Source organism: Periophthalmus magnuspinnatus, chromosome 14 (genome assembly GCF_009829125.3).
Source record: "Periophthalmus magnuspinnatus isolate fPerMag1 chromosome 14, fPerMag1.2.pri, whole genome shotgun sequence".
Classification (NCBI taxonomy): Eukaryota; Metazoa; Chordata; class Actinopteri; order Gobiiformes; family Gobiidae; genus Periophthalmus; species Periophthalmus magnuspinnatus.
The window spans coordinates 8,077,103-8,083,102 of record NC_047139.1 but is presented as its reverse complement, the minus strand read 5'-3'; positions in this window follow the sequence as shown (position 1 = coordinate 8,083,102).

Here is a 6,000-nt window from a genome sequence, read left to right as displayed (position 1 = left end):
ATCTGAATCCTCTGGAGGTGAAACGGACCGAGTGCTGCCGTCTTCGAGGAGGCTGCCGTTGACTTGACAACCGAATCACCGAGCGGTTGTTGGTATAGAAACAGACTAATGATTATTGAGATTTATCAGCTCCATCTCTGTAATCTGAGGCTGGTGAATAATCAAGATCATGTGTTTCTCTCCGCGCTCCCCCACCCCTCCCGACCTGCTTTTGACTAAATCATAAATCATAGTTACGAAATGATCTAAAGTACGCTTGGGGTATTGGCTCATTAGAATTTACTTACTCATGAACTACTTACAGTTACAAAATGAGGTAGCGGTACATTTATATACTATACGATTTATAGACGTATTTATGCACCATCATGGGAACATTAAGGGACCGTCCTTTATGTCCGTCTCCAGCAAATTCTCACTGCGTCACATCGTAATTACATTTTTTTTTTCTTTTACAACCGCATCACGCACCTCTTTGACCTAGTTCCGGGGTAAATGCTTTCTAGTAATTTGTAGAAAATCTCTAAAACCATTATCCAAGGCTAAAACTACACTAATCTGAAGGACGTTGGAGACACAGGCACTGCAGTATCTGACCGTAGTGAATCGTGTCCTCTCTCTCTCCACTCCTCCCCCGTCTCTCTGTGTCTCTCTTCCTCCTCTGCTACTCCTCCACCTCCTCTAACTCTCTCTCTATCTACCTCCTCCGTTTATTTTCTCTTTCTCTTTTATTTTACTTTCTCCTCGTCTCTTCTACCAGCTTTTTCTCCTCCCCTGTATCCCTCCCTCTCGCCGTCTTTCTGTCTCACTGTCCTCCCCCACACCGCCCGTGTCTCTTCTTCCCTCGTTCATCTTCTTCTTTCTCCACCTCTCACGTCTGTTTATCTCTCTTCCTTCGCTCCTCTCTTCCTCTATCCCACTTCTCTCTCTATCTTTTTCTACCACAGACTGTATAATGAAGTGGACTAAGTGAGAGTGACGTCACCCGCAGCGTTTAGCTCCGGTCACATGAAGCTCATCGAGGCGAGAGCGGTTATAGGAGCAAATTCGGAGTCAAGTTGCGTATTTGGAATTCCGATTGCAAGTATCATAGCAACCAAAGAGCCAATCTGGAGCGAGGCTGTTAAGAGTCACACCCCTTCTCGCCCACACTGCTGTTTTAGCACGGAGCGGGCACTTAGCAACGCTGTCAATCAAAGCTGTTGCTCAGTCTAGCGCAGGGGTGTCCAAACTTTTGTCATTAATATAAAAACACAGACAAAGCTAAGCGCCGATTAGAGACCATAGACTGGTCGCGAATACAGTGAATACTTCAAATCTGTGTTATTATTACAAGTCAGACTGAACCACTAGACCTTTATTCACGCTTACATCCTCAATAGGACACATTAAATATTCGATATAAGCTTGTTAAAGTAGATTTTCAGAAATGCACGGTAAAAAGTACTGTTTAGAGTAATATAGGCAATTCATCTGGAAGTTTGACGGCCTAAAAAATTGGTCTGAGGGCCGCATTTAGCCCATGGGCCGCAGATTGGTCATACCTGATCTAGCGGGAGATATCATGATTTACGGACACAATGGTGAAATAAAATACCAGGGTCATGTAGAGCGGGTTAATATGAACATTTTAAAGACCAAAGTGATGAGCCTGACAGTTACAGAGAGGAGTGACAGTTTTTCAATGTAAAGCGAATCGAGTCGATGGAGCCGGAAGTGCGCCCATGAGCACTTCCTGTTTCGAGTGTGGTGGCTAGCGTGTTAGCTCTGTCCATTTATACACACTCTTTGCTTTCTACTCATCCGCTCACCCCATCTGTCTCCTCCCATGTCTCTGTATCTCACGCTTCTCTTTCTCCTCCACCCACCGCTCTCCTCCCCTGCATCCTCTCTCTCTCCGCCTCCTCTCCTCCCCCTCCTTCTCTCTCTTTCTCTCTCTCCTCCCCCGCTGGTGGTCATATGTTTCTTTGGTTCTTTCCTGCTTCTCTTCAGCTGCGCTCCTCACCGTCTTTTGCCCCGTCCTTGTTCGTTTTTCGGCTGTTGTTGCAGATACAAGCCTCGGGGGAGTCAGCGCAGTAAAATATGTCCTGATGAAACGCGTATCGAAATATTTTAATGATTTGAGCAACCTTGTCTGTTCAATGGTACTGAGATATTCTGAACTCCAGCAAGAGTGAGTGAGCGGTTCAGAATACAAATTTAGGGGATTTTATTGCCCGTTTTACAAGCGAGATCCCACTACCGCTTCAGCTAGAGGGTGATGCGTTACTAGCATTAGCCATATAAACATGAAATTGCAATTTGTGTAAAGTGTTAATTGAAGTCGTACATCTAGGGCTGCCCGAGAGTGAAAAAAATCAGAATCACAATTACTTGAATCACTGAATATGGAACAACTGACATATTCCATATAAAACACAATGATCCAATGTTATATGACAAAAACGACAATTAAATATAAAAAAAACAATAGCGATGTGACGTGATTTGAACAGTTCCTTAACGTAAATGGTTAGATCCGTTTTTAGGTCTCATTTTTGAAAAGAGTCGAATCTTATTTTGTCTAATTTGTTTGCATTTTTATACTGATTAACGCTGAACCAAAACAGGAACACATTTAAGCCTTGGTCGTTTCTCTCGTTGATTAGTTTGTTGTTAAAATGAGTTCTCACATTGGCTTCTGTCATATAAACAAATAGTCAAAGAGCCAGTCTTTTGAACGGCTCTTTGAAATAAACAGATTCAAAAGATTCAGATCCCGTAAAAGCTGAACGTCCCATCACTAAAAAATAACATATACAGTATTGGTCATTTCTCTGGATGACTCTACAGAAATGGCCCAGTGCTATAATAATGTGCTTATGTTTTGGTTTTGCCTTTTTGCATAGCCCTCAAGCTACTGCTATGTGGATAATACTTGTATAACTCCTTTTTATGGTGTTATTTTGTGCACTGTGCAACTCGTGCAGATCTGGTTCTTAGAATACAATGCCCGCTCCCTTTGCAGGTGCAGCAGGAAGGCGTCTCTTGTTTAAGCAAAGTTTGCATTTTCGGTGGCAGTTGAAAAAGCTGCATGGTTAGCTTTCTGTGCCAAAAATGGAAAAATCGATGCGTCACTTTTCTGCTCTATTGCTTTCACAGTTTCTTACATGAAGTCTGACTACCGTTCACTTAAGATAACTACGAATTAATACTAATAATACTACTACTAATAATAATAATAAATATCACAGAGAAATTCAAACTTGATTTCATTACTAGGGCATAGACTTGATACTCAACTCCAATTCCAATATAATCATGATAATTAACCACACTCATGTTTTAGACAGTGGAACGTGATTTTAAACATTAAATTGTAGTACTTTTTTCTATTTCCATGTGGTGGGGACTGAACCACTGAATCACTGAGGGATCTGTGTGATCTCTCAGTGATTCAGTGTGTTCCATACTGGTCCCTGGTCATATACTAGTCTGTGTGTCTTATACTTGTTCTGATCCAGCTCAAGATCATTATTAAACTGTTCAGGAAAGGTTCATTTCTGTTCTGTGAATGTGACTTTTTTAGTACGCTGCTCAAATGAGTATCTAATTTTGATACTAGTTTTAGTATTGATTTAGTGTTCTCGTCTACTAATATTAACTAAAAAAATGAATAAAAAGGACAAGTGCAGAGTAGATCCACGCTCCTCCTTTTCAGCCACAGAGCTTCATACCAGACCATAAAAAAATAAAATAAAAGCTTTAATTGCTAAAAGTGCTTTAGCACTGCATTACTGACCAATAACCTCACTCTCATAAGTGAAAGTGAAAGCTTTAGCTCTAAGAAGGATGAAAAAAGGTGATTCATGAGAGTCGGGACAAAATAGGTTTTGAAAAAGATTTTTCAAAAGTATTCTACATTTATTGAGCTGTAGATCTGTGAGGTTTACAGAAATGCAATGGAACAGCTTCTGAATAAATTCAAATTCAAACATCAGACTTCATCTATTACATTCTAACTATAATGTTAACTGTAATCTATGTTGTAATAAGGGTTATTTACCATTGTGTCCAATTAAAGTATTTTTTAAAACATAAATTGTAATTTTATACTTTATTATTTAAACCACATAAACTGAATTACAATGGTCAAGTTTATTTAAAAAATAACTGGAGGAAACATCCTCCAAATACCTGTATCTGAGTTGATAAAAATGTGTTAACAAAAACTGAACAAATCTGTTTTAATCCAGATGTAAACAAAAGCTGCAGGTTTAGCACCGACCACACTTCACAATAATGACACGATCTCTGACGGAGTTGACAAAAACATGGAGCACTGTGACAAGCTGAGTTTTGAAGAAAAATATTTTCAAACATTTACCTTTGACATTTTTATTGAAACCCTTTAATAGCATCTAATGCAATTTTATAAATAGGATTTTTAAATGTTTTTTTGAGCAGGTGAACTCTCTGAACCTCACAAAATTACAAATAAATGTGTCCAGTGTACAGATCTCCCTTAGGCTGGTCTTTATATGTATGCCAATTATGATATTTTGAATTTTCCTGCAAATTTCTTTTGTCCTTACTCTCCAGAATCACTGACATGTAAGATGTTTTTTTTTATATATATACATAATCTGTACAGTTTCTGTATACAGTCTTCTATACATAGACTGGCAGGGCAGGTGGATGGCTGGTTGGTGCGGGGGTGGAGGCTGTGGCCGCACTCTCAGATGTAAGAGGCAGTGTCTGTGTCGAGGAGCTTGTAAATGTTTGATGGGGTTTGATCTCGCCATCTGTCCACGACTGGCCACTGCTCTGCGAAACAAGAGCAGCTCGCGAGGGCTGTGCGGGCTAACGCTGAAGCAGAAAGAACAGGGCAAAGTCATACACGCTCGAAATGGAGGTGCCGTGTGAACCTGCCATGTTGTGTCGCACACTGAGAATCAAGGGAAATACATTTAGTAAATAGTATTGAAAGAATCGCTTCACAATACGTAATGTGTATGGCTGTTAGGATTAAATATTACAATTGCAATAACTGTCAGTGGCTTAGTGGTTAGACTTCTCGCCCACTAACTTAGCGTTCTGACCATCGCATGCTGTCAACGTGTCCTTGGGCAAGACACTTCACCCACTTCATTTTCGTATGAATGTGGAGGTGGTTTGAGCGGTTGATGGCTCAGATTATGATTGTGTTTATGAGTTTGCAATGTAAAGCGCTTTCAGTAGTCCCACCTTGAATAGCGCCATATAAATCCAAGTTATTCGCTGTTATATTATATTATTATTACTTCGTATTGCGTGATTAATTGCTGTACTTCAGACGGCAAGTATCGCAAGAGTCTGTAGCTGATGCTGTTTAGTTCGGACCATACAGTGATTATGAACTAGGTCTAGACGATAATGAGATGATGCAAATTTTACCGTTTTGGATGTTTGTTTTGTAAAATGTCCTAATAATATGATCATTTCAAGAGTACTACCTCATGCCCCGTCTGAGTACGTGACGTCTGAACCCCCGCAGACCTAGCAAAAAGCGTCTAACGTACTCAAACCTTTTCATTTACTATATACCCCCGGCTACCACTTCCTGGTCTAATCGTCCATATACGGCGTTAGCAGATGGGCCCATATGCTAATCACTGCATGTTGCTCTGCGTAAATACCACATTAACACCCATTTGGAGGATTAATGAATAATTAAAGCGACAACAGTGTACAGTAAATGCATCGATTTAAACTGGACGGGAATAATTAAAATAACGATCAGCTTAATAACGATTACGTATATGCATTGGCTTTAGCGGACAATATTACGCAAAGGGAAGGATATCGTGATTAATTAAACATCAACGTCAACAGATTCACATTTTTCTAATAGTGGGAACAATTAGTTAACGGTCAGTAAAAAAGTATGACCTTTGATTGGTTATTGCTGATAATGTGATGTAGTAGCTAAATTAATGAGTCAAATGAGTCAGAATCCATACTACTAATCATCCATTCATC